This window comes from Amblyomma maculatum, chromosome 1 (assembly GCF_055883805.1).
Source record: "Amblyomma maculatum isolate TAMU_Amacu chromosome 1, ASM5588380v1, whole genome shotgun sequence".
NCBI lineage: Eukaryota > Metazoa > Arthropoda > Arachnida > Ixodida > Ixodidae > Amblyomma > Amblyomma maculatum.
In genome coordinates, this window is record NC_139344.1 from 250,835,710 (window position 1) to 250,860,493 (window position 24,784).

The following is a 24,784-nucleotide window of genomic DNA, read 5'->3' on the forward strand; positions in this document are numbered from 1 at the left end:
TTTTTTTTTCGAGTCATTGCATATGTTTACAATTCTAACAATTGAAATATTTCTTAAAATATGCAATTTAAAATTAGCGTAATGCCCTTTGCAGATAATTTTGGACCTGTATTTGCGAAACTGTAGCCTTAGCTACTTATGCACCATAAAATGCAAGAACAGAAACACACCGACAGCATTTGTGTTGCAAAAATGTATTTGGGATTTATTTGGCAAAGTGAACATGGTCGAGAGAGTTTTGGAGAAAATAAACTGGTGCTATCTGCAATGTGATATAGTGCCAACATAAATTACTTTCATTCTTTCATCAGCGCAATCAGCATCTTGTCAACTGATTGCCAAGATTTCACCAGCTGATCTTCACATGTCCATCTTCACACGGGGCAGTGTTCTTCACCATGTGCTGCATAAAAAATCCGTGTTGTATTCTTCTACCTTCCTGGAATGAAAAGGTGCAGTGTTCACAGAAATTACTGTAAAATTAAAGCTGTTATGAGAAAGCTGGAGGTTGTTTAATATTGCTCTCCAGCTGGTATTGCAGTGAATAACTACGCACATGATTATTCATGAAATGTCTGGGCATATGGCATACCCCTATATCATGGCACAGAAGTGCAGCAGTCTCCTCTTGTGAATGCACCTATCGGGGGTGGAATTGCCGCTCCATTTGCTCCATTCTGCTCCCAAACTGCTTTTCCTGCTCTATCCTGCTCCAAAATGCAATATTGCTCCAAAACTGCTCCAAACTGGCTGTTTTAATGTTCTACCATCAAATTTAGTGCAACACGCAAACAATGTCTTTGCACCAGTGGCAAAGATATAACGCATCTAGCACTGGGCTTAATACAAACGAAATTTTTGTAAGGGTAGGAAGCATTTGGCATAATAAATATTTGTTTGCAAGTAAATTTAATATGAGTCACTGGCGATTGGAGATAATTGCAAAAAAAATGCACTGTGCATGTGCCGTAGCACCTCCTTTCAGCCTTTTGAATCGCCGGTGAAGGGAGAAGCAAGAGCAGCAAGCGAAGCAGATAGGCGCAAACTACTGTGAGTCGTTCGGAAGGAAACTTGTCCGACTGGAAAAACCACATGAGTTATTCTAATGGTTGTGGTCTAAGAACAAGCCGGCACTTATCGAGCCTCTTTTTCAGTAACAAGCTTGTCGGGCCTACGGCAGACAAAATCATACTTGAATCGTTATGGGTTGGTACTCCAAAGATGTCACTCACTAGGAAGCGTCTCGAGTGTTGGGAAGCCATACAGGGCCTATTGCCAAGATTTAAAAAATGAGCCCCAGCATTTCTCAAGCAAAGAATGATAAAACTATTGGAAGGAGGTAGTGAAGTAAAAATGCTGAAGAATGAAAAGGCTACCCTTCAGTGCCATCTACATTTCCTGAAGGCACTACTGACCACTGCTCAGGAATTTATCAGCACAGGCATAGGATCAAAAAGGGATATGCACAAGATAAAGAGCAGAAATGTCATGTCCATTAATCTGAGCTCCAAATTAGTGGCATTGCTTGAGTGCATTGAAGTGGTAAACTCGACATTTGAATCTGTCAAGTCAGAATAGGCAACTGCGTTAGGTCACAAGGTCACACTAGGTGTTCAGTTATAAAGCACACCAGCAAGCATTTTGTTTGCTGCTAGTCTGTTCCAAGTTGCTGGCCGTTGTCTTGTCAGAAATGAGTGCGAAGTTGGACAGGCATTGAACTTGCATAAAAAGGAAGAGCTCATCTTTTTCTGTCAAAGAAAAAACCAATTACTACAATTATCAGAGGCATTTGACCTTAGGAACCTGCTCCAAAACATAATTCAAATGCTCCAAAACTCTTGTCTCGCTGCTCCCAAAGCTGCTTCAAAATGCTTGAGCCTGCTTCCACCCCTGACCTATGTATCAGACCCATTGATGACTGTCTTTAGTGGTAATGGCACATACCCACGGCGGGGAATAGGCCATGGTATATAGCAAGTACAAAAGGTTCGTGGACAAGCAATTGAGTATTTTGATAATTACGAATCTTAAACTAGAATTTCATGACAAAAAAAAGAAAGAAAAGAAAAGGCAGTGAATTCTCATTGTAGCAATCTACCTGGTGTGATTATATAGTTGTGAACAGAATTGCACACAGGTTGTAGGGTATATCCCTTGGCACTTGCCCCGAAGGAGAGGAGAATAAACACAAATAGCATGCCTGAGTAATCACCATTTGAACGATCTAACAGTCACTAACAGTGTTTCACAAGGAAGCCTGCTTTGGCCACTGTTGTTGAAAGTGTTCATCAAAGACATTGCCCACATCGACATATCCATTAAATTTGTCGTACATATATAGGGTGGATCTGGTACATATGATATGGGCGTGTCCAGAAATCTAAAATATAAATCGAGAGACAAAAAATAATTTTGGGAAACTACTGTCGAGCTGAAACTCTGCTAGGTCTAATCCGACTAGCTGACGTCGCCCATGTCCAAGGACTCCAGGCCGTCATCTTTGCGGATAAGTTGACACCTATCTTGCGCCTGTTGGATATTTATTAGTTTTGCCACCACCACATGCAGATGACTGTTCTATTATGACCGGCACAGATGCAGACACGTTGACAAAGCAAAGCAAAGCCTTCCTGTTAACATTATTGTTGTGGCTTCAATCAAACAAACTTAATATAAATTGTTCAAAGACAACGCTAATTATTTTCCCAGAAAGAAATTTTCTTTTTAATCGTGCTGTCAGCAATGAGAGCCGGAACATTACAATTGTAGGCTCGCAGAGAATACTAAGTGTCACATTCAACAGCAATCTATACTGGGACTTGCCTGTTGCTGGCATATGCAAAAGATTTTCCATGGTATTTGATGTTATTTTATGTCAGTGAACGCTCCTTCTGATGCACATTGAAAACAAATTGAATCATTTTTTCACATCAACCAATGCATTAAGACCACAGTGGAGGGTGGAGTAAACAATAATATAATTTTGCCATCCTTTTCTTGAGGATAAATAAAATTCACCAAATGGGTAATTGCGGTAGAAATGTCTCTATAAAATATTACTTCTGAGCTTTTGCGTTGATTATGCACATGCACAGCAGCATGCTGCAATGACCTAAGAGCTGGAAATGCATCACGCGTCCAGGCAAACATCACACAAAAGTGTGAAGCCGCAAAAAGAAAAAGCATGTGGGAACTTCCCACGCTTTGCCCGATGATGAATACATTCTGGAGAGGGATGCCTGAGGGCACACCGCACAGGAAGATACGGTGGCTGTTTGGGAGAAGGGACATGGCCATAAAACCATTACACTGATCCATTAGGAGTTGAGTTCTACAGATGCTGTTTTGATCCGCTGTATGTGACATCAGACATGCCCTGTGTTTTTCTGGCAGACAGACTCCTTGTTCGACTATTGGAACGCTATCGAAGTGAAAATGGAAGTTTCTATGTCTCCTCGCCTGTTCCCAAGGTATGACTGCAGGAACATTGCTTACCAATACTGTTTGATTGACTGGCTGATTGACCCGAAGAGATGTGCCGTGTTTTATTGGCCAAAGTTCTGTGAGAGGGCTGGATTGATTGTTTAAAGGTTTCTTGTGGAGTAAAAAAAAAACAATATTGGCCCTGGCCAAGAGGCTCAATAGTCTATCATTGCTATGAACTTGCTTTTGACCTTTTGCTGTTAAGACCTTTGAAGTATGTACATAAGTCTGCAGAAGTGCAATCAAATTTCATTGTTTTTGTTCTCTCATCTTCGAAACGTCATTCTTCTCTCAAACCAAAGACTCAGTCATGCCACCAAATGGAGTGTAGGTTCAAAACAGTGAGACAAGCATAACAATACACAAAGCATTGCGATGGTCTCGTGAGTGTGCACCATGAACATGAAAATTTGTGAATAATTTGTTTTCCTACTCATTTATTTCATTTATCGCTGCTTTCATAGGCCATTGCATTTTGTATAATGCACTGTTGCTGCTGCTGGTCCATGCATAGTTTTGGCATGAATGCAAAAGCTAACATCTAGGTTCTAGTGCAGTTGTACTAAGCAGTCTTGAGTTTTAAACTATAGTAAGTTGCTAAGGCATTGAGATAATTAAAACTTTTTACAAATTGGTGCTGCTCAAAATAACGTAAATATGTCCTCACCCCTCAGGGGCACTGACTGCAGGCTTGGTGTTGACGGCAGCGGCTCCACACTGTGCAGACTTGTGGCTGTGCCATGGAAGCAAACAAACAAATGAAAGAAATAATTATTTCTGCAGCCATGAGATCTTGGGCTGTTTTCCGGTGCATAACAACATGCACGAGCTTACTTTAGCACTCTGGCTACACTTTGTACACTGCAGTAAGAGAATCAAGACTGAACATTGCAGTGCTTTGTAAATAGCTGTAACATGTTCAACAAGAACATTGAAGAAAGTAATATAAGAAGTGTTGTCGCTTACTATTCCGGGAGTTGTCATGATTGCTTTCATCATCATGAGTCTCTCTGGGCACCATGTCATTCAGGCACTTGCAGGCTCATTTTCATCTGAAAGGGAATAACCATATGAGACACAGATGATTGGTAATTAACTTGCCAACATAATACAGGATCTAATTGTGCAGCTGAAAGTTGCGCCAGGACACTAGAAAAGTGCCACGACGCAGACACTGTTGCCTTCATTCAATGCAATGGTCCTTAACAAGGATCCTTTTTTAAGTTTCAGGTGTTTTTATAACACAATGAGCAAATCAGTTCAGCCTCTGCGACTTGTAAATGCTAATAGGACTTCCAGTGCCTGAATGTTTTGTCCAACAGCATAAAATATTGGCGCACTTCATTTCACGTGCTGACACAGGGACACAAGTTCATAAGCTTGGGGGAAAAAAAATAATAAAATAAATGACCTCTTGCAATATTTGGCTTTGGCACTGCATTCAGCATGTGCTGTTAGCTAATGGTGCCAGACAATTGTCTGAGAAGATAAAGTAAATCATCTTGCAAACAATTTTCATTTATTGTGGCTCCTGGTGGCTGTGCACATTTACATGCACATGTAAACAAAAGCAGCTACACGACGTGTATTATACTATGCAACTCGAGCCATGCTTAGCAAAAATGCTGAAATATCATGTATCTAATTCGCACAACGTAAGTGGCTTTTTACTTTGCGCTGCTATTCCCCAGCAATCGACTAGGCGGTGTTGAGACGGGCGGGCCGTATGTATCGTGGGAAAAAGCATCATCCACCACCACTTCTACTCGGAGCGCACGCGATCGGCAGGCGCCGAGTCACTGCCATTCCGAGCTACCCGAAAGTGCCGTCTTCGTCACATATGATAACTAACTGTTCCGCTCGGACAGTCCGCTGTCCAGTCCGATCGTCTGAACAGAGAAGGTAGTGAGTAGTGACTTACCAGAATCATTTTTTTTTTTTTTTTCTGACGCTGGATGGCTTGCAAAGGCCTTTGCGAACGCCTTCATTGCGCAGCGGAGCGAGGGCTCGTTCGCCGTCGGCGGATCCCTAGAAATCGTTGCAACTTCTTTCGACGGTGCCTTCTCCCTGCGCTGTACTGTGTATGTACAGGATGGTGGCGATCTCGAGCTGCTTGCTGGTCGTCCGCCGCACTGAAACGCTTGCGCATGATGTTTTCTTGGCACGGCCGGGGCAAGGGTATTACAGCATTTGGTGACGCCAATGTGAAAACGGGAGAACTATGTGGCCCGTTGCGCACAGCAGCACTCTACAAGCACTCGTAGCACCATCCCATCGGCGCTTGGCCACGGCCGGTCTCGAGGGAGAGCGCATTTCTCTCTTCTCTTACGGCCTCTCCAATGGGGTCTGTTTCCACCGCCCGCCGCGCCTCGGTGGGGTCGCCACCGCCCCACTGCTGCTCCTCCGCTACAGCCGTTCACGCGCAAGGGAAGCGCGCGCTCGCTCTTCGCTCCGCCCGCATCGGTTGCAACCGGCAGGTCCTGATATTTCACCCCTTATGGCTTATAGGAAGAAGCCGTAATCAGTGTCTGATTTATCGTGTATGAGCAATAAAATAGTCAATAATGCGCGTGCGCGCGAGAGCGCGCGCGCCTTCGTCAGTGCTGTCGCGCACGGTCGAATGAAGTTTCGAATGCACTTACATCAACACTTTTTGCCCCTAAATTTTTCACAAAACTATATGTACCATTTTATGCAGTGTGCCTCTGAAAGCTGTAAGCAGGTATAGCGCGACCTGAAGCTAGTGCATGGCAAACTGTTCTATGGATATTCTGTCAACCGCTGCCGTTTTCGTTTAGAGCAAAAGAAGCACTGACGAAAATTCATAGCACGTCTCAGATTCAGAGTAAGGAACAAAAATTTACGCATACAGTTAAAATTTCAGTTGTCTAGTGGAATGGGCTGTTCTAGCTTCGTTTAAAACAAATCAATAGGTTGAAAGACAGCAAATGTATACGTAGTCTCGCGACTGACGCAGACGTAGACAGTCGTAGTCAGTTTAATACAGTGATAAAAAAATAACATTTAATCAAGGAAATGGGAATAAACAGATATGCATAATCGAAAAGAGCGGTAAGCAATAAAAAAAATGTCCTTCAAAGTTAACGCATTGCACTCATTCATCAAAACGGTACATGCGGCTAGAAAATTAGTCTCAAAATCTTTCTGGACAGTTTGTGCACATAAGGAGCTGGCCTTTCGTTCCTGTCTGTCACTTTCTTAGCATAATTGACAAGAAGGATTCTGAGAAATTTCTGACATATAATGCTGCATATATATATATATATATATATATATATATATATATATATATATATATATATATATATATATATATATATATATATGTATATATATAATATATATGCAGCATTATTCTAGCGTTCTTGAAAATGATAAAACAACCCTGCACGAGCATCTAGCCTACCATTGGTGACTGTACACAACTATGCAATACAGCGCGACATACAACTCCTGAATAAATAGCACAGAGAAAAGCTTTTATATCCATTATTGAGGAGTACGTCCCTTGAGTAACAGTGGCGAATGTGTAATAAGCAAACCATTCTACCGAAATAATGGGGCAGCGATTGCTCTCTAAGGCAGGCATTACTGCACAGATAGTTACAAGGAACTATTAGTTCAAAAACATACTAGAAAAAGAAAGAAAATATTGCTAGGAATTAGTGCTTGAAATAGATTTCCTATTTTTTCATTAAATAATCATGATACCATGTAAACATTTCATTAAACCAACGTTTATTTGCAAAATTAAAATAATGTTTACAATACAACATAAAACATTTGCTGGTCTATAAATTATAGCAAAATTGATAACAAAACTTAAAACCGTCTACTCTGACGTTATACTAATACTTTATGTCATGTAAGCATTGTGCAACTTACATTACATTTTTATAAAGTTATTTTTATCTTCGGTGTTACCTCGATGGTTCCTCATCTAGCGCTGAGAGACGGTTTCGCCATTGTTGCTGTTGTTTGCCTTGAATTAAGAAGCTTCGATGTGATCACTGCTCATTCACTTTTTTTATTCATCTTCTTGTACAGGCTTGGGAAAAAATTCAGATTAAAATGAACAAAAGTAGATACCATGCCGCAATACATGTCATATGCTTGTCGAGCGTTTGCTGAGCGACAGTGTTTTTTAATATAAAGACTCCATTCACGTGTGTAGCACGCTGACAGGATGCCGCTGCAGCATCTACCTTCTGTAATCTTTCATTTAGGGGCTGCACTCACCACGAAACTCGCGGGCGACAGCGCGAAACCAGGCAAAAGCCACCCGCTGCCACTGAAGCAGATGCGGAGCGAACAGTGAGCAGGTCGCGCCCCTTGCGGCGGCGGAGAGCGTAACTCCTAGCGTAACTCAAGGAGAAAAATTCCCATTGTTCACGCGGCGATTGAGAAGGCCGTAAGTCACTGTACCGTAATGGTGTCTTCGACTGGTCATTTCAGATCGCTCTAGAGCGCTCTGTGATGCAGCGGCACATTCGGCTGGTCGAAATCAAGCGCTCTGACTACATTCGGCTGGTTCTTTATAAGCGCCCGCCTCCTGCTCAGAGCGCTCTGAGGCGCTCCGAGAAAAAAGTCGGAGCGGCCCCGAGATGTGCTCACGTGACAGAGCCACTTCCGCCGTTTCGCAGGGACCGATGCGAAGCCAGGGGACACCACGACCGGTATTTGAGGTTCTTACGCATCCGTAGAAGCAAGTTTAGGCGCTTTATGTATTAGATGCAGTTAAAACGTCCCTGCTGTGTGGCTTTGTGAGGCGAAATGTCGAAAAGAAGACGGATCATTACGCTAGGTACGCCGTCTGTGTTGCTGTCACATCTAGGGCATCACAACAAACATCACGACTTCGGCCGGTGAAGGGCTTTCGGGGGCTGCCGCGGCATATCCAGAGTGGTACCACGGGACACTCATTCTTTTTTTTTTTTTTTCGACGCGAGCCGGAGACTGAGAACGCTGAGAACAGCTGGGGCAGCGATACAGGCAATGGACAGGTTCAGCGGCAGCGGCGGCGCCCCTGCTGCCCCTGCGGTGTGCGGTTCCGGAAATTACGTCCTTTTTCTGCTTCCTGCGCTTTCGCTCGCTCTGAAACCTTGCTGACCATTCGGCTTGACCGGTTGCGCTATGCACTCGGAGCTAGAGCGGCTCTCACTTTGCCAAATCCGAACCGGATCGTGGGAGCGACCAGTCGAAGACACCATAAGAAAGAGCGCGCGCTCTCTCCCTCGAGACCGGCCGTGGCTTGGCTTAGCTTGGCGGCTTGGCTCCATGGCTGCTGAAATCTCGTGAGATCTCGCGAGATTACGGCAAGCTGGACGTCACGCGGCATACGTCTCCGGAGTATCCGGAGTACGTCTCCAGCGCCTGTACGTATCGGCAGTTTTCACGCATGCGCAGTAGGCGTCCGATACGTCTACGTCTGTACGTCTCCGGGAGACGTAATACGTCTCCGGTAAGCTAAATCTCTCTAATACCCCAGTCACACGGTACTTCTCCAAGGTCTTTACTGAAAAGGAGCTGTATTGCCTTAAAGGAGCAAAACTAAAAAGGAGAAGCAGCGCAGCTACACGGCAAATGCAAAGGAGAATGATGGCGATGATGATGATGATGATGATAATCAAATATTCTTCGTGAGCGTCATCTGTCGAGCGGCAATCACAACGGCTGTCAACCGCTGCGCTTGAAATGGCGCTGGTAGCAGCTACCAAAATTTAAGTGGACGATATCTTTCACCTTAACTGATAAGTGAACAAGACTGGCCTTGTTTATGTTAGGAAAAGTAACCGACTCATTATTATAAAAAGACTCTGAAGGTTTGATGAAGGTTTGAAGCGGATGTTTAGAGACAAGAATTTCTTTTTTCCTTTCCATTCTGACCACGGTAGACACGCACTCGTCGTTCCGCCTGGTTTCGCGTGCGAAGCATACTTTACTTGTGCGAATTTCGAATAAATTTCAATAGGTTGTGTTCGATCAACGTAATCAACGTGCATGTTACAACCATGAGCGACGAGACCCAGGACGTGAAAGTATGGTGGATGTAGCATAGTGAAAGCAAATGCGAAATCACAAGGAGACATCGTATGTCGATGCGGCTGCTGAAACGTTCGAACTCTTCTATCAACACTCGGATATTTTTAAAGGTCATTGAAATGCAAAGTTAACGATTAAAAGGCCGCCCCATGGAGCGAACTTTCTCTGCGAACTTCATGCGGTGCGGCGCAACGCTGACGCACCGTCGCCGTGCCGTACCACATGCAGCGAAAAACTGGCGCCCGAGTGAGAAAACCCACTTCAACAACGCACTTTTCACACTAAATGACATTTCAAGAGCAACACATAAAATATGCAGCGTCTAAAATGGCGCCCGACAGCGCTTGCATACAGCTATAGTGCCTAGAATATACTAGGCACTATAATACAGCCTTCGAGTACGCCTGACGCCGCAACAGCGTACTGCAGGCGCGTCGCTTTGCAGCAGAGCTGGAGCGAGTGCTGTTGAGCGGAACGTCGAAAAAGGTCCCGCTTCGGCTCCATCATCAGAGTAGGCAAAATTGCAACGCTTACAGCACATTATGACGCGACCTTACCAAAGCGGTGCAGGCCGCTAGCGCGGCGGACAACAGTGCTCTGGCCGTGCGCTGCTCCCTAGTCGTCGCTAGGCCTGTTATGTTTCGCATCGATGGCACATGAAACAGCGCTATGAAATTCCTTCGTGCTATAGTAAATGGTCTACTCATAGAACTGCCTAACTCTCAGTTCCATTCTCTAGTAATAAAAGCAAATTGTCATTAATTTGGGCTTGATTTTTTAACGGAGCTGGCGTGCAGGCGGGCCGCAGCACCCGCTCCGCAACGGCGGCAGCCGGCTGTGAGCAGAAACTTGCTTGGTTGTTCGCTTCTATACCAGTGACCCGGTAAGGCTCAGCGATCCTCAAGAAGAACTCAGTTTTGACATTCGACTTGTTATTTACGGCAACAACAAAATTTAGTACACTTTTTCTGAGTTTTTTCGTATCGCCGGCGCGCACGACTCCAAGCTACTGAATAGCCGGCTTGGTCAGCGGCGAACGGCTGCCGGGCTAGCCGGGCCTCTGTTCGCAAGGTTTGCCGCGGGAAAATCGCTTCATGTGGGTCAGCGTCAATTAAGCTTAAATATAATGTTAAAAATTATATTTGTGTCAACTTTTTCCTGTTTTTTTTTTTCTTGTTTTTTTTTAGTTCGCTCCGTGGCGTTCATGTTCGGGCTGCTCCTTTACGAAGCTGAAGGCCGCTAACGACCGCCTTTCCCGCTACGGCCCTTTATCGCAAAGGGCCCACGACTTTGCCGTGTAGCTGCGCGTCAACCGCCTTTGGAGCAAAGAACCGTAATTCTCAAGGCCTTACAGTGCCCGTGTGAGAGGGGTAAACAGGACACTGCTATTTCAAAGCTTTCACTAGCAGTTCCGCACGCTGTATACAAATTCATTCTGCCGATGAAGTTTCTTTGCGATTTCCTCCGTCATTGTGGACTGTGTGTGGCTTTTGGTGAATTTTGCGCCGCGTAGATGATCGCGGAGACGTCAATTTTGCAAGCGGCGAAATACCTTCTGCGGTATCAATTAAATCAATGTATCAAACAAACTGTATAAAGAAAGAAAAAAAGTTGCTGGCATGTGCGCTGTAGGCACAATGATTTGACGGGCACCTCATATATATATATATATATATATATGTGTGTGTGTGTGTGTGTGTGTGTGTGTGTGTGTGTGTGTGTGTGTGTGTGTGTGTGTGTGTGTGTGTGTGTGTGTGTGTGTGTGTGTGTGTGTGTGTGTGTGTGTGTGTGTGTGTGTGTGTGTGTGTGTGTGTGTGTGTGTGTGTGTGTGTGTGTGTGTGTGTGTGTGTGTGTGTGTGTGTGTGTGTGTGTGTGTGTGTGTGTGTGTGTGTGTGTGTGTGTGTGTGTGTGTGTGTGTGTGTGTGTGTGTGTGTGTGTGTGTGTGTGTGTGTGTGTGTGTGTGTGTGTGTGTGTGTGTGTGTGTGTGTGTGTGTGTGTGTGTGTGTGTGTGTGTGTGTGTGTGTGTGTGTGTGTGTGTGTGTGTGTGTGTGTGTGTGTGTGTGTGTGTGTGTGTGTGTGTGTGTGTGTGTGTGTGTGTGTGTGTGTGTGTGTGTGTGTGTGTGTGTGTGTGTGTGTGTGTGTGTGTGTGTGTGTGTGTGTGTGTGTGTGTGTGTGTGTGTGTGTGTGTGTGTGTGTGTGTGTGTGTGTGTGTGTGTGTGTGTGTGTGTGTAAAACCCTCCCGGCACAGACATGGCTCAGCGCTAATGCCCCTCTGTGGTGACTGCATCTTCCGGGCACTTCAGCTCGAAGAAGGAGCTGCTTAATTGCGAAAGAAGACGGGCAATTGAACATCACTTATAGTGTTCAAAGGTCACTCTTAATATTAGCCTGACACAAAACAGATATAATAGACAAAGATGCGGGGTCAATTGCAGTAAGCCACAGTGCGAGTGATTTTCCCGTACAGCAACTGCCCCTGATATTTGAAATAGTGTTATTAATGAAATAGTGTCTATGTTTTTATTTTGCGCTGCTCTTTGAGTGTTCACTTCGTAACCTCTTTTTTTTTTTTTTTGTGATTCCCTTCCAGATCGCACTTCTGCCTTCAAGCACCGAACCGCGCTTCGAAATGTAAGTCAGGGAACCACTACTTACACATTTATTTTGTCTTCACCACCGTGCATTTCGTGTTCGGCGTCCTTAATCGCGAGTTAACGGTACTCCCCCGTTCCGGCAGCAGATTCCCACCTGGACATGGTGGGTGCATTTCGCAGGGGCGGAAAAACTCACGCGTACCGAGACCTGGCGCGGCGCGTGCATGAGCGTTTACCCTCGACGTGTTTAAGCAGCGAAATTTTGACAGCACATAAAAACGGACCTCGATTGCCATTATCAGTCGGACTATCTACCGCTGCACGAGCGTCTTTGCGCAGGAAATAAATAGTGCCATTACTGCAGTGTTGCTTTGGCGGATACAAAAACAGGGCCAACGGTAAAGAAGAACGGTATTAAGTGCGAGGAAGTTGGCGCACCAAGTGTCGCCTGTGGTTTCTGTGTCAAGCAGCTGCTGATGGCGCGCATGCAGCAACTCTAGTGTCCTAACCGTCGCCAAACTTTGAACTGTGTGGAACCTGCTGGGCGTATCCCAACTGGAGTGTCTTACCTGCTGACAGTGCCTTGTTCTAGCGCTGTTGTGAATTTTAAATGGTGGCTGCGGCGTCAAAAAAAAAAAAAAAACTTTCTCAGAGCAGGCGTAGTTAAAGCGGTCAGTCCTACAATAGTCGTGGAAATCCTTGGGGACCTAGCTGCATGGCAGTTAGTGGGGAGGGAAATATTGTATGCAGCGGAAAAAAAAGGAGTATGAGGGCAAGGTAAATGTGCTATCCTCTGCATAATGACTCCGTAAAGGGATTTTTTTTTTCCTATGTGCATCTCAGCTTAATAGGTTTTCCGCGAAAATAAGAGTATTTTTTGAATGTATAACGCTTATATATATATATATATATATATATATATATATATATATATATATATATATATATATATATATATATATATATATATATATGTCTCGGTATTTTTCATTGCATAAGTGTGACTATAAATAGATAAAAAATGTAAACTGCGCGACAATAAAACGGGACAATAGACGAAGGAACGTGTACAAACACGACAACACGGGCGCAGTGTTTGTGTTCTTTCGTCTATTGTCCCGTTTTTTGCGCTGTTTGCATTTTTTATCTGCAATGAACCAACTCTCGCCAGCAAAGATATTCTACTGTGACTACAAGCTTACTTTATTTCCCCCTCATATTCCGCCCCCATGTAATACCCAACGGCTATGAGGAAAAAGTTCAAATTCTGATTCCAAGCACTATTGAGTCCTGGCGCATTTTTTTAATTAAAGCAAAAGACGTCAGCACGCAAATTACAACCATCGCTCACAATCGACGAGATATTCGCCGTACTCTCCAATCGCTACAATCCGAAACCTTCCGTAGTGGTGTGCCGCTTCAAGTTCAAGTCGCCATCGACAGCCAGCTGTCAACGACGACGTAGCACAATTGCAAAAAAAAAAAAAAAAAAAAAAATTGTTGGTGAACTGCGAGTACCGCACCTTTCGTAAACAGACTCGTTTGCGGCATTAACAACGCGCCAATGCAGCAACGCCTGCTTGAAGAGCCGAACATGACGTTCGAGTCAGCAGCCAAGATCCTCGTTGCGATTGGGACAGACTCAAGCATGTTGATGCAAACGCAGGGCATGGCCGAAGCACACTGCGATGCGAGCGAAAGCGGATGATAAGTTGTTATCGCTGTGGAGAGCCGCACTACACAACAGCATGACGTTGCAACGCAACCAACAAAAGAGGGCGCAACAGTATGCCGCTCTACGAAAAGTACAGACAGGAAGCAAAACAACATGTCAAGCAAGCACAGCAGCAAAACGGGGGAAAAAAGCAGCCAGTGCACAGGCTTGAAAGCAGTGGGAAAATATCTGCTACCAAGCCGCAGGTCTACGAGACGTGGCAGATGAACAGTGAGGAAATAATTCCGCCATTTGTAGTAGTTTTACAAGTTGCAGGAGTATCTCTTCGAATAAGGCTGGACACGGGAGCCAGCGTCTCGCAAGGTTACCGTGCTAGCCCAGTTAGGACGAAGAGAAGCAACGTTCGTAGCTCCTCACCAATGCCCAATCCTTCTCGGCAGAAACTGGATAAACGCTATGTTACATGATTTAAATGACGTCAGAGTTGTCGGGTGAGCGTTGATGACAACGTTGACAGTGCCCAAGCCTGCTGATATTTTCATGCTTGAAAGCGCATATCCACAACTCCTTTCGCCATATGCTATCGCCAGAGTATTCCAACGGCGATTTCCCGAGCTCACAGTGGAGCCGCCTGCGGAAGGCAAGGTTACCGTGCCAGCCCAGTTAGGACGAAGAGAAGCAACGTTCGTAGCTCCTCACCAATGCCCAACCCTTCTCGGCAGAAACTGGATAAACGCTATGCAACATGATTTAAATGACGTCAGAGTTGTCGGGTGAGCGTTGATGACAACGTCGACAGTGCCCAAGCCTGCTGATATTTTCATGCTTGAAAGCGCATATCCACAACTCCTTTCGCCATATGCTATCGCCAGAGTCCCAGATCATGATCCTAGGCTGTCACATCTACGCCGTGTGCTTACTGGTGATGAGCTGCCGAACAGAAGTGACTGGACGATATTCCAGAAGAATCGCACATAGCTCAGCATTCATGAAATCTGCATTCTACGAGGAACATAAGCCGTCGTTCTCGAACAGCTCCAAGCAGAAATTATCGACCTACTTCATGAAAATCATCCAGGCGTGGGAAAAGCAGTCGCACGGAGTCACGTATGGTGGGTTGGAATCAAGTTGGAATTCAGTCGCAGCGTCGGCGCGGTCGTTCTGCGACTGACCACTGAGGAGCCGAGGAGCGCCGCGACGTCATGTGACTTATGAAGACGTATGGTGACGTGCCACGGGCTGGCACGCCCAGTATCGAAGGGGAGCCGGGGAGCGCGCGCCCCCATGAGACACCCCTATTTTCACGTCCGAGTGGTTTCATTCGACGCAGCAACGCGCTTTTTGTATGCTGAAAGACTGCCCGTTTTCATAAATACGTATCAATTATCGCTAAGAATCGAAAAATACATCTGAATATATAAATCAAGCACGCTCTGCGTACGCGTTTTCTACAAAGCATCGAACAACCCTGAGGGTATCGAATTCGCACGCGGGTTCGCTAAAGCGCTGTTAAAGCTCACTTTAGCGCTGTGCGAAATCGCACTGCACTGCGGCGTCACCGACTGCACCGAAAATTGCAGTCGCAGCATGTGAAACGGGCCTTAGCCGACGCCTACTCCAAATGGGTAGAGTTGGTTCCGGCGTGATCGAAGACCAATGTGGAGTTCAAGCAATTAAGGCAAACGGTGTGCTGAGACAGCAACGCAGGCAGAACGAGTCTTTGTTCGAAGCTTTCGACCAAGCCCACCTTGAATTTCCGATAGTGTCCGTTACCCTAGAAGTTCTTGCCGTCTCCTCAGGTAGAGCTTGAAGACGGAATGCAGTAGAAATACACCCGGACCACGTGCGACCGCATTCCGACGACAGGAAGCTCCTTCTGGCAGCAGCCCTCGTGACCCGTCTCACTACTCCGAGTACCGAGGCCGTCGACAAAAGCGCCTGCGCGCCTTCAAAAGCCAAGTGGTACCCCCTCCCCCCCAGCTTGGGCGATCTTCGCGAATCCGGAAGCCTGTGAACTACTACGGACTTTCGAAAAGAAAGCAAGACATTTTTATTCTCCTGTACCGCGCGGCGGGCTTCGTCAGAGAGAGGAGTGTGACATACAGCACCCAAACCGGTCTGCGTGGGGAAGCGGTAGAAAAAGGAGGGGTTGCCACTGCCGGCTGCTTTTCGCCAAATTGGCGAATTTCAGAGGCCCGTGCGACCGAATATTGTTATTGGCGACGGGCCGAATTTAGGCGATTTTTGGTTTTCGCGATGTGGATTCTAAGCCAATGTCTTCCCAACAAACGAACCATACGGTTCTCTCTACTCTGGATGGTTTTAAGACACCAGACGGCGATCATGGCGCTGTTTATTGAGGGGCTTTATGTCACACGTGCGAAGAGGCGCAGGGAATCGTGAGGAGTCTGCTTCTCCTCAGCGCGCAGGGATTGCACATTTGCTTTCATCTTTGTCAGTGCTGCACATATATTGGTCGCCTGCAGTGCCTGTGCGTGAGTTATTTGCACACAGGCGCGCGCCCACGCACATGCAGTTTCGTAGTGGAGGAAAAGAATTGGCAGCATATCTACTAAAGGACGCATATACGTTGGCGTTTGGAATTAAACTGTGAAAAGATGGACGGACTGTAGTTGTTTTACATAACTGAATTAAGCTGAAAAGGCGGCCGACTCAGTCCAGTGCCCTAACGCCCTGCGCATCCTCGCTCCGCCGACGCTCGGCGCACCGCAGACTATGTGACACGTTGTAGAACAATGACGACTGGACGTACAGATAAATTTATTTACATTATATGCACGTTTTACACTACGCCCAGAACAATCGGCTACGTCAGGCCAGAGTTTGCCCGCTTACCTTACCTTACTCGCGCTACGCCTAGCGGTTCCTCGGAGCGCGGCCAGCGCAAAATCCGAACTTTCTCCACCAAGAGTCCCTGTTCACCCCTTTCTGGCACCAAAACACTTCCTTTAATCAGTTTGCCGAGCATTCTGGGGACCAATTTACTAGGCTTTCGGAAATGCGCTTAATAGTGCCAAATGGAGAGTTTTCTGCAAAATTTAACATACCAATATCACGAGGCGCTCCATAGCTGACTGCTTACTAGCGAGCACAGCGTAAATTAAACGAAATCGTTTAAGCACTTCTTGAAGAAATGGCTGAGCCAATCTCCCAAATAACAAACACACGCTCAAATGCCACATGCCACATGCCCCAGCCATTTTCACAGTACAGAACACACAGCGTCCGAGGCCGTCGCACGTTTTTCTAGCTGGCGATATATGCCAGTAGCCTTTCACGCACTACACTTTCCAACCACACAAGAGCAGTCTTCTAAAATTTTAATAATAATAATAATAATAATAATAATAATAATAATAATAATAATAAACGGGGGGGGGGGGGCAGACTGCGCGAACAAAACGGCCGGGGACACGACACAAACATGCCCCGTCGTCGAGCGCGCGTCTGCTTTGAGAGTCCTTGATGCCGGCACTGCTTTTATTTGACGTCCCGCCAGACCTCTGTGCGCATGCTTCCAGTACTACGCTAAGAAAAGCTTTTTCTAATCTCCATTCTCACCAAGCATTAATTTCGAGACACGCTTAAGCGATTAACATTTTCTTTTTCTCTACAAACATTCAGGCATATTACTATTCTCTGTACCCACAACTGCCACGATTTTTTTTTTTTTTTTTGAGAAATTGAAGATGGTCGATTGAGCGATCGAATGACCCATTTATGAGCATAAGTGGGTGGAGTTCACCCCATTGCCACTGTCACGAAGTCGGCGCACATTTTTATTAAGCCGGCGCGCCGCGAGGCCCGCACGGCGTCGCATGGAAGGTTCGAGAAAAACCTCCTTCCCTGCGCGAGAGAGCGCGTAGCTTTTTACGCGTCGCCCTCTTTCTCATCACCCGCCGATGACGGTGACTCATCAGTCTGGAAGTCTGGATCAGTCTCCAGAAATTTCTACGGGTCCTAGCCACTGACGACGCGCGGCTCGACGGGAGGAAAAGGGAGCGCTCTAACTAGCGAAGCTAAGTGTGTGTGTGCGCGCGCTAACCTTAGCGCGCCTTAACAGACAGACGCGGCGCGCCCTATTTAAAGAGACCGCGCTGCTTGAGCAGTCAGTCAGTCAGGCAGTGTTTGCGGCGTGTTCGCCAGTGCTTCGACTGGACTCCCGGGGATCACCCGCTGCTGGCAAGCCCACGGACCTGCAAGGGAGCGGCGCTCGTCTTGCATGGCGGTCACATCGCGACTCTCGAGGCGTCGGACTGCAACAGTGCCCGGTGAACAATTTGGTGTTTGTTTATGTGTCTCTCTCGTGTTTGATCTGTTCTGTAAAGCCTCTGTGTTGTTGAATACCTCTGTAGTTGCATGCTTAAGCCGGAGTCACACTGCGGAAACACAACAGCGACATGAACCGAACAAGTTCCAAGCCGCCAACAAGTTTCCGAACCAACTTGTTGCCCAACAGCATGTCACACCGCACAAACAGCCGGGAAGCCGAACAGGTTGCTGCAGTGTTGCCTCGGTGTGACAGTGTTCGGCAACCAAAACGAGCTGGAAACAGTGTCGGTCAACGCTGTTTGGCCTGTTCGCCGGCCGGGCGAATTTCCGGGCGACAACACCCCAACCAAAACACTCATATCTGAGCTGATTGACTCATTCCTGCGCATTTCCTACTTGCAGATACATTATTTTTTTTTTTTGTTATTGCAGAAAGTTTCCTTTCAAACCATTTTCCACCTGTGGCTGTTGCGGCGTCTTGCAGGCAGCGCATGCAGGCGAGGGCTCACGCGGCGACGGTGGCTCCTCCCGTTGTCGAGCGAGATTGCAGCGGTTGCACACCGGCGTTACGTAGGGATTCCTTGTACGTCCATGCTGTGATGTAAACAATTGTTGAGTACACCTAACTATATAACCAAAACTCTACTTAATTGCCGTTTTCATTCACTGAAAATTGTAGAGGCTGTCGCAGATGGTGCGCCGATGGTCCGCGTTGTCCGTCGCCGCTGCCGAGACCGCGGAGTGGTGCAGCATATGTACCGCTGCTTGGTTTGATGCAGTGCACATTCGTATCAGAAAAAAAGCTGCTATCAGAAGGACTGCCTGCTATACTCGTGCAACAGCAGCATGCATGCCTGCACAAAGTGTGGAGCAGCTTTCGGCAACAGCGCCTCCCGGTGGTGCGCCAGGCGATGATATGCGCTGCTGCCTGCCTACCGTACTCGTCGCTGGCCTAGTCTGTTTTGGCGGACGGCATGGAGGAAGGAAACAAATAGGAGGGAGCGCCACGGGCTGGTGGTGAATGAAGTCTAGTCATAAAAAAATATAACAGAAAGCATCATGGGAATTTCGCCGTCAACTGACACGGCAAGCGGTAGACGGTAGCTGGTGTCGATTACGGTTGCGCACGCCCCGCTCTGGAGGAATGCCTTCGCTTTGCGACGCCTGCTCTAGAAATCTGAGGCGCGCGCTGAGCGCAGACGATGGATGGCGTCAACGCACAGTCTGACGTATGCACTTGTTGCCGTGTGGCAATGTGTGTCGCTTAAATGCATGCTGCCACAAAGCCTTATTTTCTTAGATTAATAAAGTTACCATAAAAAATAATTAGCGAAAAAATTTATCCAGACTTGTAGAGAAAAGCCTTAAACAAAAAAAAAAAATGGCTGCACAGTCAGCCATGCCTCTTACGAACCTCCACATCAGGGAGGCTCGGCATGCATCGAGGGAGTGGGCGGTTATGTGCTGCCAACTGGGTCTTTCTGCACATAGCGTGTGGCTTGGCAGACGGGCGGGGAGCGGAGGGGTGATCATATTGATATAGTGCCTAGATATTCTAGGCACTATAATATTGATAATATATTTCAGGTGCATGTTTCGACAGGCAACTTTGGACCTTTAGACGGGGCGATGGCCTAGGAGCTGCCGCTGCCATAGAGGCACTGTAGCCATACTACTGCCATAGTACACACATGTGTTTCGCGACGTGTGGTTGGCTCCCCTCACCGCGCCATACGAAATGCTTGCGGGGCTCGGCGCACGAATTCAAGAGCGAAAAGGACGAAGCGCTGATCCAGTCGTCCTTCGTGTTCTTGTGGTTCGCCTTTGTGCGCTGAGTCTCGCAAGCCTGGAATCAAACCAACTAGCTCAACAACAAAAGCTGCCATATGAAATGCTCCGTGCCGGAATGCTAGAACCTGTTATGCGCATTCCTCGAGAAACGAGACGTTTGCTTATCAGGGCATGTGCACGTATTGTACAGCCTCTTTCGCTATTCAGTTTTCCCCAGCCCCGCGTATAGTGCATGAATTTGTGCGAAATAGTAGCGAAATGGGCAGCTCCTGACATCGGCGCCTCAACGAGCAGCAAGTTTTCGCGGTGTGACACGGTGTCGCCCAACTGTCGGAGAACGCGTTCGCGGCAGCTGTTGGCCGGCGACAACGACATGTTTGCGAATAGTTCGTGTTGGCGCGATGTGACAGGGCCGCCAACACTACGCGAGCACGTTGTTGATGGACAGAGTTGACCAACTGTTTTCGCAGTGTGACTCCGCCTGTAGCGTTCGTTATTCTGTGAACCTCTCGTTTGTGCAGTTTTAGGGTTTCAGTGTTTGCATGTTTTTCTGTATCGTCTCTTGCTGTGTATCAAGTTTGTTTTGTTTGTTACTTCTGACCCCGACCCTTACTCTGGCTTGAACCGGCGACAGCTGGGCACCAAACGGCCACCCCCTTCTGTCACTACAAAGTGGTTTAATTCCGGCTGAGCTTGCCACGCAGGTCGAGGGCATCTCCTTTGCGACCGGAACAGCTACCCACACTCACACCCTGGGAGTGTGCGCGCCGTTAAGGGCGCATCGTTAATAATCCTTCTGATTATTAACGGGTGACAGCCATATAGCGGTACTTCGTGGTTGTTATACCGGCACAGGCTATTCACGACTGGGTATATGATGTAAAGCCGTACAAGGCAGTTTAATATTTGTAAAATAAAAGCATTTTAGCCGTTATACACTTTTCCAATTTCTTCACTCTCGAAATGTTCTCCAGGCTGGATATGTCGACAGAACATGGACTAGCGGTGAAGTGCAAATATCGCATGCGTGTATTGAGATGGAATCATTTTGTTAGCGGTAAAAACACGGACACAAAAAAAAAATAAAAAAAAAAACACGATACACATGGGACACCCGCTATTGTCCCTTGTGTATCGTGTTTTTGTTTTTTTTTGTGTGTGTATGTGTGTGTCCGTGTTTTTACCGCTAACAAAATGATTCCATCAAGAAATTACCAACTAGCCCAACTTGAAGTTTTAACGAAGTGTGTTAAGACCTCATCTCACCTGGAATGTTTGAGATGGAATGACCCAATTAGAACAGTGTAAAAACAGCTGGAGTACTTAAACTCTGGAATGACCCAATTACAACAATGCAAAAACAGCTGGAGTACCTAAGCTCTAGTACAAATTCAGTTACTAATAAGAACTTGCATAGAAAACGAAACCGTGTTATCATAGCACTATCATGTGACGTTAAATTAGTGATCAGAAGGTAACGTTTTTGTTGTCGAGAAGGAATACGTTCCCTAAAAACACAAAGACTGCATTATGCCTGCATCACAGCAACTGAAAACAGTTCCTGACGCAGGTTAGCAAGCCAAATTATGACCAAGTAAGGCGGGAAGTTCGAATTGCATTGTACGCTGCTGCGCATGCGTCTGTTAGTGCCGTTGATGAACTAGGGGAATTCGGACGCACCGTACAATGTGCACGGCTGTAATTAAGAACGTGTTGTCCCACACTTAAAGCGTCACTTGGATGAAATGATGAAAAAAAGCCTCGGGGTACTCCTAAATACTGGATGAATGCACGGATGTCTCCACAACAAAACAGCTGTGCGTTTCTGCCTGCTTTCTAAACTCCAGAACAGACCGCATTTCAGACACATTCCTCGACTTGAAAGAAACACCAAATGGGACTGCAGAAGCGACGGACCAGTGTGTCATAGACATATTATATGATCATGGGTTGGACCTTAAAAACTGCGTTGGAATAGCGACGGATGGAGCGAATTCGATGTACAGAAAGAGCACAACTCAATGCGGAGTCCGTTAAGGGATGTCAGTGCACACCTGACTTTTTTTTACTAAAGTACGTATGCCACTCGTTGCGACCAAGGCGATGGCGGCATGCCTTCAGCTCTGGAGTACATGGTCCGAAAGTCGCACTATTGCTTTGCTCACAGTTTAGCAGGCTCGCTGCATATATAAGGACTTTTACGGCCGTATGCTAGCAGAATATGTTAATGCATGAAAGGCAGAGCAACCGAAACTACTTTCTCTGTCTCCAACAAGAGGTCTCTTCGATTTGGCTGCACCAGCTGCACTAGTTCAAGTAGTGCAGCACCGCCGTCCTCGTTTTGTCGGTGCCGCGCGCGCCGTCTGCACTTCTCTTCTCGTTTTGTCAAGGTGCAGGGCTAGTTCTGCACGAGTTCTCGCCCATCTTGCACTCGCTCCAGAGGAGGTGCAGAAAAAAGTGCAGCATGGCGTACGCACCGCTCGGCCAAGAGCAGACGACGCTGCGCAGCGGTCTGCAGATCTTTGTGAAGTCCGTCTCCTTCAGATACCGGACGGTTCGCTGCTAATAGACTCGCGAACGTATACAGGGTAGTTGGGCTGCATGCTGGTGATTAGCATTTTCTTAATGGAGGAGCGGTATTACATAGTTGTGGCCACATATGCAATGGTGCGTGGCCGGGATACGGCACCTTCGCGCGCGTTGTCCTATGTAGTTTTTTTTTTTTTTTTTTTTTTTTTTTTAATCGTGTTGTGACCTAAGAAGACGGGTAGCTGCGAACAGAAGTCAGTTTCGATAGATCGAGTTTCTGTCGTGCCAAGTGTGCGTGCCACACGATAGCGTGCGCAGCGACTCTGCGACATCAAACTTGTCGCCCATGCGTCGTCTGAGAGCGCGCAATGAGGTACGTGCGTCTTTCAGCAGCTAGCGCTTTTGCACAGAAGTTCGCGTAAACCAATCAAGGGTCTCGTTAGGCAGTCTTAATTAAACTAAACTTATACTCGTGGCAACTGCTTACAATGTTAATTCTCTCGTGCTCAGGCGCATGAATGGCATCTTCGCAGACCGGCCGATATAACGATCGTGCAGTCGCGCGTACTTTGGCCAATTGGTCGCAGTCAGCCTCACTGTTAGTCGTCGTCACTTTCCGATCGAGTGCTGTAGGCATACGGCAGCCATGGCTTCAAAATTTAACGTGATCATATTACAGCACGCGATGTATGATGCGCGCGCACGCGTCTGCTAGGTTGCAGAGTCCTACACTTGCGTACTCGTTTTGGCAGCTGCCGCCGCACGCCAGTGTCGGAACTGGCACTGCACGCTCACGTGACCGCCTGGCACCGCTGCAGCACTTTTCAGAACCAGTGCAGCCAGTGCAAGCCAAATCGAAGAGACGTAAGGTGTTACGATTGCACCGAAAGAATTTTTGGTCAGTTTAAGACTCTGCAGACGTTCTTCAAGAACGTCGAGAGCCGCAACACGCACGTGTTCTCCGAGACATGTACTGTGACACTCGCAAACACGCCTACTTGATTTTTCTCACAGTACTGCTTCGTAATGTGAAGCGAGTGAACACGTTACTTCAGAGCCAGACAGCCGACCCCTTGGAGCTTTTTCAAGAGCTTGGAAACCTGTACATAGGTGTACTTAAACGGATATCTTGAAACTTAGTGTTGCGGCACAAAAGCGACCTCCTTTCCTTGAATTAAAAAAATAAATGACACACCTATGGAGAACATCTACCTTGACTCTGAGCAAGCCGACGTTGAAGCAAATTATGCCGACACTAAAAAGTAAACACATTTAACATTCCGTGTGCTGTGCGATGCCAGTGCACGATACAAAGAACCCCAGGTGGTCGAAATTTACGGAGTCCTCCACTACGGCGTCTCTCATAGCCTGAGTCGCTTTGGGACGTTGAACCCAACAAACCAAACCAAACATGCAACATTAAAAATCAGAAAAAGACGTTTTCGCATTGCATTTTTTATAGTTGTAAATTGGAATGATAAGGGTGTCTCGCTATAGTTTAGTATCGTTTCGTCTGCTGTACTATCGCAGCATGTATGTACTTCGCGGGTCGTTTAAATGTGAGCACTGTGGTTGATAGTAATCCGTGCGCGCGCGTCGGTCGACCGCGCGAGAAACGCGATTTTCGCCCGCTTTCATGCCGTCAGTTATTTTGCCCAGTAAGGATATGCACACAGTGCGCTGAAGTTCCGCTGAGTTTCAGCCTATTATGCCACCATCGTGTACATAACGAGATGCCGGAAGGAATCAGGGATTTTGTTTCATGCCCGAGTACCGTTTTCTTTCTTTTTTTTTTTTTTTCAAATGACCATATCTCCACAACTATATACGTTCCTTTTCCGACTGTATTTATACAAAGATTTTTGCGCTTTGCTTATACTAAACCTTATACACGAAACGCCGTGCTGGTCTGGGAGAGCACCGCCTATTTTAACTCCCGTATGAGTTCCACGTAAAGGAATCGAAAAACCTTATATTCGGCAGCTTTCCGGCTCTATTCCTGTCGCTGCTGTGACAACCAGAAACTCGGTTTTTGATCTCTATTAAGTAGAAAGTTGCGATTTTATAGTCAGTTATCTCTACCTTTAATTAATACTGCCCGTTGACTAGTAAAAAATCAAATATGCTTTCATTTTCTTCTTTTTTTTTTTTTTTCAGTGGCTGTTGGTCCCTTTCTTATGTATACTTGATTGGTGTCATGCTTGAAAAATTGAGCTAAACATTAAAAAAAAAAATGCGTCTATTAGGATTTCTCGATCGAGCCCAACATGTCCAACTTTTTCTCTTTGCAGATTCTCCTAAAAACGTAACATATGTTACCGGTATGATCTCGGTGTGCACACAACATAGCCAACAC

The 24,784-nt window shown here is 46.5% G+C and overlaps 2 long non-coding RNA genes across 2 annotated transcripts in view; one reads left to right on the forward strand and one right to left on the reverse strand.

Annotated features, from left to right (window-relative positions):
* LOC146206202 (uncharacterized) overlaps positions 1–24,784 on the forward strand; it is a 542,419-nt gene that overhangs the window by 216,299 nt on the left and 301,336 nt on the right. The window contains exon 3 of the long non-coding RNA XR_014704390.1: positions 12,137–12,177. This is a non-coding gene — a long non-coding RNA (uncharacterized LOC146206202). The remainder of the gene's footprint in view (positions 1–12,136; positions 12,178–24,784) is intronic.
* Positions 340–4,722, reverse strand: LOC146206208 (uncharacterized). The gene is made up of 3 exons (XR_014704385.1): positions 4,450–4,722; positions 4,151–4,216; positions 340–439 (listed from the first exon to the last, which is right to left on the reverse strand). It is a non-coding gene; the product is annotated as an uncharacterized LOC146206208 (long non-coding RNA).